We start from the raw sequence: 15222 nt of genomic DNA, 5'->3' as shown, positions 1-15222 counted from the left end.
TCGATCAGTCCTAATTCTTTTAAAATGAGGACAGTAAAGTATGAGGTGCTTCTATGTTTCAAGTGGTGCATTACAGTCGTCAAATCGACCCCCCACTATGTTTTTGTATTATTTATATTCCAATTTTTGGTCCTTTCTCTAGTATGATAGAGATTGAGTCTGAATCGAATATATGCTTTCCTAGTATTTTCACAAGGGAATAGTCTAATATGATCGTATCGTGGAATACATTTTTTAAAAAATGCACTGTATTCTTGATATAATTTATTAGTCCTAATTCGATCGATAGTTAGACACCAATCTAAATCAAAAAGCTTTTTTTTCACATAGCAAGGGCGATAATAGGCATCATGTACTGTAATGTTTGCTTCACTCAAAAGATGTTGCATTTTCCTCTGATATTTACAAAATGAGTCCGGAATGTATGAGTCAGAGTATAACATCTTTTTCATGTCTACATATATCGAATTTATAGGTGGATAATGCATTTTCACATAATTCGAAAGCTGTCTCCATTTCCACCTGGTCGATAATGAGACCAATCCCAATTCATGTCGAATGATGGCATTGGGTATCGACATCGGTAAACGCATTGCAGCCTTCAGCAATGAACCCTGAAGGCAATCTAGCATAACCGTCAAATCACATAAGCAAATGTCAAGTGCATAAAGGATAACACTCTCGGTCTTAAGTTCCATGAATTCAATTAGTGGTAATAATGAGAATTTGCAAAACCGTGAAAAAATCTTTTTTATTTGTGAAAGAAGCGGTCTAGTCTTACTCTTTAGAATATCCATCCATGTTTTTACGGAGCTCTGAACCGAGAGATGATACCCTAAATAGATTGAAGTATTAGTACATGTTAACTGAGTGTCCATAATATGCCATCTAAAATTACCTTTTTTCTGTTTTGGTCCAAAATGCATCATAGCAGTTTTTGCCGGATTTGGAGTCAAATTATGATCATTTGCGAATTCCACAAAGAGTGTTATTTTGCTTTGTAACCCCGCCGGAGTTGGGTCAAACATGGATTATGTCATCTGCAAAGGCCATTCACTTCATGGTAATAGTCCCCACCTTCACAGAGAACATGCTCCTGATTTCCCAATCTTTGTCCAGATCCGATATATAAAGGTTGAACAGGGTTGCTGCTATGTTGCATCCCTGTTTTAGCCCTAGTGCTGTTTTTATCGGAACTGTGGTACCTCCATCCGTTGAAACTTTTATTCTATATGATGTATTTGTATGAAGTTTCATAATCCAAAACATCAAAGCACTCGGAATTCCCATTTTCAGCATTTTCCTCCACAACAGATTGCAGACTACATTGTCAAAAGCTGCACTCATATCTATCATTGCAATGTATACTGGATTCGAATTTCTGTTCTTATCTCCAGCTATAGCATTGGCAAGAGTAACTGCATTTAAAGTTGTGCTCATGTTTTTCCTGAAACCAGTTTGATATTTAGAATATAAGCCTTTTGCTTCAATTATTTTCTCCAGATCTTGTAAAAGTAGAATTGCAAAAATGTTTGCCTCAGTATCGATTAAAGAAATAGTGCGATCATTTTCAGGCAGAGATGGATCTCCCCTTTTAAATATCGGGACTATATTGGGCGTTAGCCAAGATGGTGGAATTTCCCCAGATGCAAAGATGGAATCAAATTTCATATTGACGATTTCTGCCCACATTGCAGGGTCCACCTTGTAAAGACAAGGGGGAAGTCCATCAGGACCTGCAGCTTTAGAATAGGACAGACGTGAGATTGCCCAGATGATATCACTAAGGTTCCACTTTGGTCATGGTATTTTAACAAGATCTACTGATACACTCATATCAGTCCGAAACTTATATGGCAATTGGTATTTAGCAGTAATATACTTTACCCACGTTGACTCTGAGATACAGTTTGGCATCGTTAGTGAAACACTTTTTGAGTCTGCATTTATGGCGCGCCAAATGACGCGAGTGTCATACGACACAATAACTCGTATTAATGCACAGTTCTCCTCATTGTGTCTCAATATACGCGCAAATTTTAAATTGTGTTTATATAGCGACATAATTTGGCGTCGTTTTTCCAAAGTGTTTCTGTTGCTTAATTTGCCTTGTTTCAATTCTCTTAAGGATTTATTTTTTTCCCTTTTTAATAACTTACATTTTTGATCATAGGTGTGAATTTGTTGTACTAAGGCTTGATTTTTCGGAAATCTATTCAATACTAGTGCAACTATTTCTGAATAGACAATCCTTTAAAATTTACGTGGTCCTGCCCCCCTACTTCTATCGATATCTGTTTAACAATTTGCTTGCATATCCCATTGTTCCATCTAATGGAATGTTGGGTACGATTAATTTCCACCACTGCCAGTGTACTATTTACTCCGAGCTGTTGACATTTCAGTTTCAAGGATGTGGTCAATTGTGCATGATCACTGATGAAAATATTATTTATTTCTAGAGGAGCCATATCAGTAATAAGATTATGAGTAGCATAGATATAGTCTGAAGTCTATCATTGAATTATTCTCCCCTCTTTCCCATGTTGTTCTCAAATTCATTTCATTGGTCACTAGGAGATCAAAATCCCAATCAGTTAAAAGTTCTCTGAACTTGGCTCCTCTCCTTGACGATAAATTTGATAGCTTAGCAGAGCCTGTTTCATTCACATTTCTACAATCGCAGTTAAATCCCCCCCTAAGATAATCTCATACAACTGATACCTATCAGCAATAAACTCTAAACATGTATCCAAGTCATCAAGCATTTCGTCTAATGTTGTATTTGCAGGATTCCAGTATAAAGAAATCACAATCAATGAGGAGTATCTGCTAGAAGGTGTCTCCAGGCGAATGCCTAGTAAACTTGCAGAATCCCAAAGTAATGTGGACTGGAGTTTAAGTGAGGTATGAATTGCAATTGCTAGACCCCCAGAGGGGCGTCCCTTTAAATGTGTTTTAGCTAACGAACTAAAAGTGGAGTAACCCGCCATTGTCAAGGATTCAGTTTTCATGGTTTCCTGTATAATAATTATCATAGGTATTTCATCTTTATTTAAGTTATGATGCCAACTCATTAAATTCCCAAATCCACATGAATTCCAAGACATAATTTTAAGGTTAGTGAAGTTGGATGGCTATGTAACAGGTGTTTTAATTGTAGATGGAGAATTAGGATTTAGAATGGCCATGAGCATAGGCTCCAACCATGTTAGTCCTTTTGATTTGGCAACGACATTGAGGAGCTCAAATATATCCGCATCTGAACCTTCCTTCGATTTCATGGTCGGGATACTCAAATTGCTACAGTTTTCCTCTGAGGGTCTAGGGGGTTGTAAGAAAGCAACAGCATCCTCCTCCGTCTCAAAAGTAAACAGTACTAAACCTTCCCTTTTAATGTCATTGCGACAGAACCAAATAAATTTCATAATAGCCTCTGAACTAAGATAGCATATGGCTTTATGGTTATTTCATCTGGCCATAGATACCCTAGAGATATCCTCCGAGTTCACCATTCGCAGTTGAGGAATTCTAGAGAATAACAAGAAGATAAATGATCGATTAATATGTCTATCCAGCATTCCCCTCAAACCCAATTATATACTGCCTTGTAACATCTGGTTGTGGGGGACTCCTCTGGCTTGAATTTGAGACTGGAATATCCCCCATTCTTCCTCTCAGAGATTGGCTTTGTAAAACTTCACTATTGATAGTTACTTTGTGATTCTCTAAATGCAGCATTTTACTAGGTCTGTTATGACTTTCATTAGGGTTTAACAAAGTATTGATGTTATTAAAACAGTGTGAGTCTAATCTACCTTGTGAGGGACCATGAATGGGTATACATTTTGGTGGCTGAAGAATACCACCTAAATCTACATGCGACAAATGATTGGTATTAATAGTTTCAATGAGGCTATTCTTTGATGGATCTACCAATGTAGTTTTTTTGCCAATACCATGTACTGTCATTATTGACTTAATCGTATTCAACCCATCAGCTGTTATATTGGTGGTCTCGACAGCCTCTACTTCTGTACTTTTACCCATACCATTTACTTCAGTAATAATCATTTTTTTACTCTGATCACCTTTATTGTTCATAATTGGTTCCCTACACACCATATGCGAACATATTTCGCTATAAGATTTTCTTAATGGCGGATGTGGATTTACACACCTTGAAGCACCATGCTGTGTGTTATTAGCAATCTTTGTACAGATTCGTCCTATTATTGGAAAGTAACTGTTCAAATTAGTTTTGGCCTCAGTACCTGTTATTAATTTACTTGCAGATGTCCCCCTTTCTTTCACATCATTTTCTGATGCCTCCAAGGGTATCTTGTATGTTTGAGCTCTACTAGGGGGTTGAAGATTGAGTGCATCGTCTGAAAAGTTCTTCACAAGCTTTATACTACTAGGCTTCAGAGTTTGAGACTTGAGGGGAACTGCTGGTTTTGTTTCTGAATCGATTTTATTGCTATTTTGGTTCTCTTCCTCTACCAAAGTAATGACCGAAGTCAAGGCATCCTGACTTTCTTTGGACAATTGTTCCACATCAATATGTTCATCATCAGTTAGTTCTAGCTTTGGAATAGCTCCATTGTCCTTACCTAAATCCCTTATCTTTTGAACCATTGCTTCCTTCCTTCGATTAGCATTTCTCTTCACAGCGCGCATGTGCATTCTTTTTGCTCGACGAGACATAAAAGCAGAAGCTTCATTAGGAGCAACATTTTCAAGCTCCTTCTTTTTATGTTGTTCAATTATTTCAACTAATGTAGATGGACTATCTGGTAACGGTAAGGATGCCGATACTGACGGATTCCTATTAAACAGATGAGTTGCGATGGTGTTGTTCAGAGTTTCAACTGATGCTTTGATCTCTCTCAGATCATTTTCGCAATTACACTTTACCGGTTCTATTAAGGAAGGTTGGTTACTCCATTTTAGGCAGTTTGAACATTTATCAGAACTCCCTATAATTACTTCACTAGATCCATGTTCACCAATTTCGGACTTAAGGGATCTAAGGGTATCCACTGCATTTATGAACCCCTCAATTCTATCCATTTTAGAACATAGATGATATAAAATAGCCTTGGTCTCCCTGAGTTCAAGGTGTGTGAGTTCATGACCCTTGTCAAGGAGATCCAAGATTTTAGTGATCACCGGAAGAGAAGTTGGTGAATGTTTGCTTCCATCCTCATTATTATCCACCACTGATTCATACCGTAGACACTTACTTTGGGCTTTGATCTGTTCGGGGGAATGTAAAAGTGCGTGCTGAGTACTTCTCAATTGTTTTTCATGTACTACATGGTCATCAATCTTAGAAAATTGCCTACCATTAGATTCAGTAAGATTGCCCATGTTGCTTTTGTTATGTACTAAGGGAGTCATCATGCTAATAGAGTGATTAATTTGTGCATCTAGTGCAGCCATTCTCTGCATGGTGGTATTAAATTGCTCTTTACTGGGAGTACCTGGGGCTGATACAATCAGACAATCACTCGTGTTCATATCTACAGGGTCACTTACTTCATCTTGTGTGTGCACATCCAAAGATGGGCCATGATGTATTGATGAGGCCAGAAATACCGATCATGCAATGGGTACTGAGCTCTCCTAAAACACATAGAATAGGACATGCTCAAGAAGCCAGCATAATTAAATGTAAATGGTACATTCAAGACAGAGCCAAATCAGGAAAGGGTGGAGTGGCAAAATTACATGAGCAAGTAGCCAACATACTGCCCTCAGATTACATACCACTGGAAGTGCCTGAAAAACGTGAGTCTCCTGTGAAATGGGGAGTACCTTACAGCGATTTGACCGTGGAACAAACAGAGCATGCTTGGTTCACGGATGGTTCAGCCCGATAAGTGGGAACAGAGCGGTACTGGAAAGCAGTGTCGTACAATCCCAAAAGCAAAAAGATGTTGACAACGACAGGGAAAGGAAAGAGCAGTCAGTTCGCAGAACTTTGCGCAGTTTACCAAGCATTGAAACAAGAGACCCCTGGTCAATGTTATGTGTACACAGATTCATGGTCAGTGGCGAATGGATTGGCAGTGTGGTTGCCAACTTGGCAAAAGAATGGATGGAAGATTCATTCAAAAGAGTTGTGGGGAAAAGAACTGTGGCAAGATATTGCAGAAATGTTGTTACAAAGTGAAATCACTGTATATCATGTGGACGCGCATTGTGCCACAGATTCATTAGAACCTTGGTTTAATTCTGTTGCAGATGAACACACCAAAATTGCCTCAGTGGATGCAGAGGCTCGGGAAGACGATATGGAGGGTTTGGCCAAATGGGCCCATCAGAAATGTGGGCACCTTGGAGAAAAGGCTACTATCAGGTGGGCACAAGCTCGAGGCATCAGTCTTCCTTTAGAATTAGTGAAAACCATTATTTTGCAGTGTCCCGTGTGCCAACACCAATTGCATAGACCTATACCTCAAATTGTTCGAGGCACATTGAGAAGAGGAAAATTACCAGGTCAAATTTGGCAGATTGATTATATCGGTCCTATGCCAATCAGCGGAGGTTGTCAGTATGCATGCACTATTGTAGATACATACTCGGGATATTTGATGGTTTTGCCGTGCAAACGTGCAACCCAATTGAACACCATCAGACTGTTAGATCAGATCATATTACATTATGGAGTGCTTTTGCAGATTCAAAGTGACAATGGGTCACATTTCAAAGGCAAATTAGTCCAGGAGTTTTGTCAGGAAAAGAGCATTGAATGGGTATATCATATTCCCTACCACTCAGCTGCAGCAGGGCTAATTGAACGAATGAATGGGTTACTGAAAGTACAGTTGCGCAAATCTGGAGACGGTAGTTTGGCAGGCTGGCGTGATCGTGTGTTTGATGCGGTGCAAGTGTTGAACAATAGGCCTGTGTATGAACATGACACTCCTTTGATGCGATTAATGACTCCTACTTTGCAGGTTCAACCCAATTCAATCAGAGAAACACTATTATACTGGGAAATTACACCAGGTTCTTTAGCTCCCTATCGATCAACTCCAGAGTCAGCAGGGGTAGACTTGCATTCTAATGAAGAAATCAGATTAGACCCAAGAGTAATAGTTGTAATTGAAACAGGAATTGGAGTACAGATTCCCCCAGAGCATATTGGATGGATTGCCCCTAGAGCTGGCCTAGCATTGAAGGGAGTTCAAGTGTTGGGAGGGGTCATTGATGCCAATTACCAAGGCGAGATCAAAGTCATCCTAATGAATAGTGGGGATCAATTGTTATCAATCCACAAGGGTGATCGAGTGGCCCAATTGATAGTCATTCCTATTAAGGTGTCCATGATTAAGAAAGGGGAGCCTCCTATAGTGTTAACTACCCGTGGGGAACGTGGTTTTGGCTCTTCAGACAGCATGGTGCCGGGTGCAAAGGTGTGGGTGGAACAGCCAAGTGGTCCACCAGTACCAGCAGATGTCATTGCATCAGGCAAAGATCAAGTGGTTTTAGTAATGGAGCCTGGTAGAAGGAAATGGCAATATGTACCCGCAGACAAATGTTACCTAAGAGAGTGATGTGCAACACTGATATCTCTTTTCTGGGTTTGCTTTGTAGATCCTGGGTCTGGTTGGTGTGACTGTGGCACTAAATGGACTCCATTTGGACGGGTTAAAAAGTCTTCTGTCACCAACAAACAATGTCACATCTGTGCCAGTGATCAAGGGGATACTGATAGTGATGAATAATGTTGTCCCCAAGCAACCCTATGCCAGTGCTGACAAGCCCGCCAGACCGAAGACATGGATCCGTGAATTGCGACAAACACATCAGGAGCAAGTGAAAACAACCTTCATGCCAGTTGCGCAGGAGCCCTTTGTAGGACGTAGGAAACACTCTCCTATGATTACTCAAGAAGAAAATATGTGGGTCTACTTAGCACAGGAAGTACTGAATATATCACACTTTTGTTTATCTGATGTGCCCAATGCTGAAGCTTTATTGACTACATGTTTAGTAGCGGTGCCGACGCCTGTTCCGGTTTTAAAGCATATTTTTGGCGTCACACATAATGATTCTTTAGTTCAAGACTCAGACATTAGACAATCTTTTTCAGTCTACGAATATTGCCGCTTCTGCCAAGAAACTGACAAGAAGTGTAGAAATTTGACACGTGTGATCACGTACAATGTAACCCAAGGTGATGTATGTTATATTATGACGTGCAAAGCACAAGAAATTGGTAAATGCAGACAAATAGAGTTGACTGATCAATACAATAACACCACATTCGAGAGGAGACTGTGTTCACGAATGTCACGCAAATGCACCAGTGTAAATAACACTATGTCTTGCAATCATACAGTGATAACTGCTAGTCATTTGAATCATGTGAAACTTCCAACAGGATGGCTCTTTTCATGTGGTAACGTTACATATACTTATATTCCAGCTAACATTTCTGGAGGTCCATGTGCTTTGACTCGATTAGGACTAATGATGTTTCCTTTACACTCAGCGATAACTCGAGGTAAAAGGTCAACCTTTGAATCTATGGGATTATCTCCTGACTGTGATTCACATGTACATTTGTTATCAGAAGCTGAGGTTTTAGCATTAACCCTTTCATTAGTAGGTGTTTGGGGTTTAGCTGCTGGAGGTTACAAATCTTTGATGAAATTAGCGTGTTTAGTAGTTAAAAGTTTTAATCATACTTCGCAAGCTTTAGAAGAGTTGCTCCTTGATAGTCAAGTTATTAGAAAAGCTACTTTGCAGAACAGAGCTGTTGTTGATTATCTATTGCTGAAACATAATTTAGGGTGTAATGCCTTTGAAAGTATGTGTTGCTTCAATTTGAGTGACCACTCACGATCCATCGAAAGTCATATTAGAGGTTTGAAGGATCTCATTTCTCAAGTGTCTCAAGATCAAAACAGAAACTGGTGGGATTGGTTATTTTCATGGATACCTGATATTGGGGGTACACTACGTTATATTTTTGCTTGCATTTTTATTATATTGTCTATTATAATTGCTTGTTGTTGTTGCCTTCAATGTGTTCCCAATTTAGTTTTAAGATTTTGTAGGTTTCAGAGACCAGTTCCAGTGCCACCTGGCTACGGAAGATAAATATCCAAAGGGTGGAATGTTCTGCTTAATTTATGCTTGCTTTAAAATGGGCGGGCGCACAAAGCATTCTGGGAGTGCTCGGAGCCATGTTGGATATTTACTTCACTCCGCAGTGAAAGGCTGCACACATTTTGCTGAAGTGTTAGATTCACAGTGTTGAGATAAACATGCTTTTTCAAACTTGGTATGCAGTCAAGGACATTTCTGCTGGGAAAAGCTAACGTTGTTATGACTTGCTACTGTTCTCCGTGGAGCATGTTTTTAGAGCAGGGAGGCCCTGCGTTCCTTGGGGGGAGCTCTCGATTGACCCAGCTGGCAACCGACGGCTGTTCCTCAACTGCGCAGGTGCAATTCCAGAAGGTTCGAGAATTAACTCCTTTTTTTTGGAGTTCCTATATATGCGGAAACCCGAAGGGCTCAGGTGAGACTTCAGCCAGAGAAGGACGCTCCGTCTGGCCTTCCTGTGAACTGTAGCACTCTCTTCCTGGCTGCCCCCCGGAGTCTTCCAGCCGCTTCTGGATGAGATGAGGACAAGAATTACGCTCACAGTGATGTATTTCTTTTGACTTATTTACTTCTTCTGCGATCTATGTCCATGTTAGTTTTATGTGTTATTTCTATGTACTTGTAATCTTTTAATAAATAGCCATAAAGAGCTGATTATCTTCTAAAGAGTGCGTGGCTGTGAGTTATTGTGTCTGTCTGTTTATGGGTTGAAGTATTTGCTCTATAATTGCATTGGTGATTTATGGTAGATCCGTGCACTTTTCAGAGGAGAGCAATACAGGCGGCTTATTCTGTAGTGTATTGCTGTTCACTTTCTTATTAAGACCACTTAATTGTTTAGCCATTTGATGTATTTGTTCTGCTTGCCGTGCAAGTTTTAGATCTAAAGACTCAAATAGTTTAAACAAAGAAGTGATCGAATTGTTCATTGCCATTAGGGTAATTTGCAGCAAGGGGTTATGAGGCTTCAATAAATTAGAAGTTTCTGCGGGACCCTTAAATACTGGAGATGTTTGAGGCCTACGGTGCGTTGGATGCACAAAGGAAGAAGTTACAGTTTCATATGTGGGCGAGTGACTTTCAAATAAATTTAGGGAGCAAAACAAACCGCTGTTATGTTGGCTGGTTCTATCAATAGTTATCGGTGACGGGCATAATGGCATGTAGGCAAAAACAGCACCAGAACTGTTGCACATGTAGAATCAATTACAGCAGTAATTCCTTGGGTGTTTAAATCAATTAGCTTCACTGTATCAGCTTCGCGCTGTGTGGTACACACTTCACTAATTAAAATTGTGTCAGATATCGACACGTTTTTGTCAACAGGATCAGATTTTTTGCAACCGTTAACAGTGATCACGTCGTTAGCTATGGTTAGGTCATTTGAAATGTTCACAACAGGTAATATGTTGGACTCACATCTAGCAAAGCAGAAGGCAATCGTAGGTGAAGATTTCTGGGCCACTACAGGCGGGTTTGGTGAAAAAGACTCCAATTTCAAATAATCCAAAGTTGCAGCAGAGATCCAGGCAGCTCAGCATAACAGAAGACTTCTGAAAGCGGACTTTACGAAGCACGCACGCATTAAGTACGAGTTCAGCTTTGATATGGTGATTGTGGGTAATGGAGGCAGGATTTGGTGAAACAGACTCCGGTTTCAAGTAATCCAAAGTTGCACCAGATATCTAAAGATTTAGAGATGTAGAGATTTATTTGACTTAGTCGGTTCGGGTCTTGTCAAGGGATCTTTAAATTGTGTGTTTCTTTTTTTTTGTTGGAGCTTCTGGTTAGTGTCAGCCCTCTAAGATTCGGTGCCTTCTGCAAGCTTTCTTTTCCAGGGACTACTTGACTCACAATATGAGTATTTACCACTCTAGCTCTTCTGTGATATTGATCTTTAATTGGATAGGCGCCACAGGGCCTGTTTTATAAGAATTTGTTATCAGAATTATTTTCTGTTCCATGGTGATGAACGATTTATTCGCTTTATTCTGACCTTCTACAAGGACGTTCAGATAGGCGATTTGCTTCAGGAACATTCTGTTCAACATCTATAGTGGGAAGAGAACTAATAGAGTATGTTGAGTAGTTTAACAAGTCAGCTGACTCTTCCTTGTTTTCCTCTGTCAGTAATCTTACCGGCACATGGGGAATTGGTGGTAAAGGTATTTCCTTCTTGTGAGACTTCGATTTATTTTCTCTTACTGGGGTAGTTAGTGCATTCCTGAATGGCTTTAGTATGGTTTTTTAAAGATGTTCATAGGTAAATCTTGATTTTTAGGTTTTTTCTTTAGCCTATTACTTTTTTGTATTATTCTTAGGTTGAGCTGCTTTCCCGGTCTTTCTCTTCTTTTTCCTATGAGTTTGATGAAAGACCTTGTAAACTTCCTCTTGATGTTCACTACTCAACTCAGACCCTGTTTCTTGTGTGTTACACATTTCTACCACTGAATTCTGCATGGGCACATTCAGAGAGACCAAAGGGTCAGGCAAAATATTTACCCTCCACATTTTCCTCCTTGCTTGGATCCACCCCGATTTAATCTTTCTGGGCAAAGTTTATTGCTTGGTTGGTGGCAGTTAACAGGGGAGTATGGACACACCATTGGTATATATAATGGTCCTGATTCAGATCTCTCATTGAGGCTGCTATCCTATCAAGTTTGGCATCGAGTACTCCCAAAGTTACTGTGTGAGTTTTAGTTGTTTTGTCCAGTGCCTCATATATTTTGGTTAGAGTATATACACTAATATTTAGTCCTGTCAAAATGGTGTCATAATTTGCCACCGGGAATTGTTTCAGCCCCAAAGATGGTCTTGGGGTGGTTTTCGCGAATGACATGACCGATGATGCAGACAAATTCAATGTGGATACAGGAGATTCAGGGTACAAAATAGGCAAACCAGACACATTGGCAACTTGAGAAATAATAATAGCTTTGTCCTGTTGAGTTTCCAGAATTATCATCACAGCACTACCGGATATAACATCTGGGTGATTTTGATTCTTTGGACTTGTCTCTTGGTGATTAGTATTAGTTGGACTCAAGGGCTCATAATTGCCATGACTCACACTAGTCCAGCTCAAATCAGCCAGATTGCTGGAGAGTTGCGCCAAGTGATTGATCCTACAGATCTGTTGCAGCTGTCATCCGTTGGCTCAGAGCGGGTTAACTGCTTCTGTGGTAAACATGTGTCATATCCTGTTGTCTTGATGAATTTAAGTGCTTGCAAGTATAACATTTACCGGTATGGTCACTCAAATGTAGTTGTACATAATGCTGCAGGGCTTCTGTAGAGAACTGACAACTCTGCAGTGATGGCTCGTTGACTGCCATGGAAAGACCATCTAAGGGGCCCTGGGTGGGTTGGGCCATCAGTTCCCGTCCGTGATGGAAACACTTGTAGTCAGAGTGAAAACCGTGATGGGACCAGAGGGCAGCGGGGTGGGCTGGATATGAATTAAATCATCTGTCCAAGTTGGATTTGCTGGCACACAAAATGTTCGAATATCCTCACCAATCGATTTTGATTGTTTAATTTTTGTTCTTCCACATTTACATGGGTTTTCAATTAAGATTGAGCTTTCCATTGTAACGGAGGAAACATGCTCCAAGAGTTCTGGGTCAATTAATGTGTTTGCATGCCACGGCATGGCTGATTTTAACATGTAAAGCGCCATGCTCCTTCAACACTCACAGTTCTAGTTGGAATTATCAAGGGGTATAAAGGTTGTGCTTGGGCATCGTCCTGTGACAGAGGATAAGGCAGAGTAGGAGAGAGGCTGTTCAGCTGCTCAGCTGAACAGCCAAACAGCACTCTCCAAGCACTCCACGAAGCGGGAGCGCGATTATGCGCGGGTCACAGATGAGATATAGGGAATGCTGCTTACTCAGCCGCTGCAAGGGAAAGGGAAACATTGTTTAAAAGTCGGTAGATTAGTAGGTGATAATATCAGAATATGAGAGTATTAACATTGTATACCGGCAGTATTGTAGAGTGGAAGCTAAGAGGAATCCACAATAAACTTCAGAGGATAATGATCACCAGCTCCAAAGTGTACAGCAGAGAGTCCCACAGCACTTTGCAAGTACTCCACGAAGCGCACACATTTCCACAGGCATGTAATATGCATTTGTTCACTGCTCAGAAAGTATAAACTATTAAATTGTTCACTTAGCATTTTGTACTGTGCATAAAAGTGGGCTCATACAAATAAAAAATATAAAATTTCATAAAGAATGCTAAAAAGAAAACATGCATTGGCAAAGCAAATAGGATTGGCTGCTTCATATCAAGTGCAGCTACAAATGTCACTCCAATGTCATCATATGCTCTAGGGGTGTCCTGAAATTCGGCTTCAAGTTAGTATTTGGCCGAATTCCAACTGAAAATAAGATATTCCGTTTCAGCCGAATACTTAATTCAGTTCCACTCAAAGCCGAATAGTTTCCCCTATAAAATACCTGAAGCACTGCTTTGACTGTGCCTGGAAACATTCAGGCATGCCATGTTAATCCATTAACTGGGATCATTAAATAAATGCTGCTGTCACTTTATTTGATTGAATGCAGACTGATCAAGGGTGTGAAAGTGCAAACTAAGTTTCAACTCATCATGGGCTGGACAGACAGACTTTAATCTGGTGTTCTTCTTGGGAGGGGTGAGCTGAAACAACATTTTTACCCTGCAATGAGATGTCTCAGGTCTCCCTGTATTTTTCAGTTGAAAGACATTCGGCTGGAACAATAGTTTACAAAGTCGCTATTGGAAAATTGAATTTTCCTTAGGGGCTTTATGATTTGCTGATGACCTCTGTGAGTAATCTGAAATGTGCAGGTTCCAATCCACCAATTCCCATCCACGTGATACAATTAAGTGGATTAATAAAACTGCTGTGGAGATCCACGAAGTTCCAAACATTGAGTAAAATAGTTTAGCGGCTAGTGTGCCTGCAGCAAAAACTGTTTTCAGAATAGATGTGCTTGTAATAACGAAACATAGGTTACAATTACCGCCCTCCAACAGTCTCATGTTGCCAAAATGAGTCCCTTTAAATTGGTTACAAGTGACAGATGTTGCTAAAGAATGTGGCTATCCAAAGGATTGTGAATTTTACAAAAAAATATGTGTAACCAAAATGCCACAGTCTCTGGAAGCAGAAATATTCCTCCCAAAGTTAGAGAGATAGAAAAGAGGGATATTTGTGTAATAATGATGAGTTGTTATTAATAATAATACTACCTAAGGCCACTGAGAACATCTACCGTAACCGCAAGCGCTGACATTCCATCAACGTACAGGTTGTATGTGATGCACATGGAATCATCACCTATGTCTATGCAACCTATCCTGGGTCTACCCATGACAGTTTCATATACAGAATGTCCCCCCTGAGCCGGGACCTGGAAGCTGGGAAGCATGTCGACACATGGCTCATTGGTGAGTACAAATGTTTGTGCACATGCGTGCATGTCACACACAGACAAATACACAAACCCAACTAATGAAAACCATCCTCACCTCCCCAGGGGACAGTGCCTACCCTCTGAGCACCCACATGATGACGCCAATACGGAACCCCACCACACCACCCCAGGTAAGATACAATGCAGCCCATATTGCAACCAGGGGCATAGTGGAGTGCACATTTGGAGTTCTCAAGTCACGCTTTCCGCTCCCTTGAATGCTCTGGCAGGCAGCTACTTTATGCACCCCCAGTGGTGTACAGGAACATCGTGGCAGCATGTGTCCTGCACAATGTTGCAACACGGCGGTGGGTACCGGTGGACATGGTGGTGTCCCCACATCCCCAACCACAGGCACAGGCGCTGCTCATGGGAGGGGAATGGGCTTGTGGCCACATTTTTCACCTAAACTCCTACCCCTGCAGAGTGCACACTGGCCTGGCACATACCAGGTGACAATCGATGATGACAAAGAGACAGTCAACTGTCACAACCTTAACACCCTGTGAATGTTTCCACGGAAGTGCTACATTGTGTGCATCCCTAGCTACTTAAACATAACCAATCTGGTGTGACCAAAAGGAACACATGCAAGGTGAATATCACACCCCCCCCTGCAAAACAGGTCAAC

Source organism: Ambystoma mexicanum, chromosome 6q, assembly GCF_040938575.1.
Source record: "Ambystoma mexicanum isolate Mex_15411 chromosome 6q, UKY_AmexF1_1, whole genome shotgun sequence".
NCBI classification, from domain to species: domain Eukaryota; kingdom Metazoa; phylum Chordata; class Amphibia; order Caudata; family Ambystomatidae; genus Ambystoma; species Ambystoma mexicanum.
The sequence above is the reverse complement of the archived record's forward strand: the minus strand, read 5'-3'. Positions refer to the sequence as shown.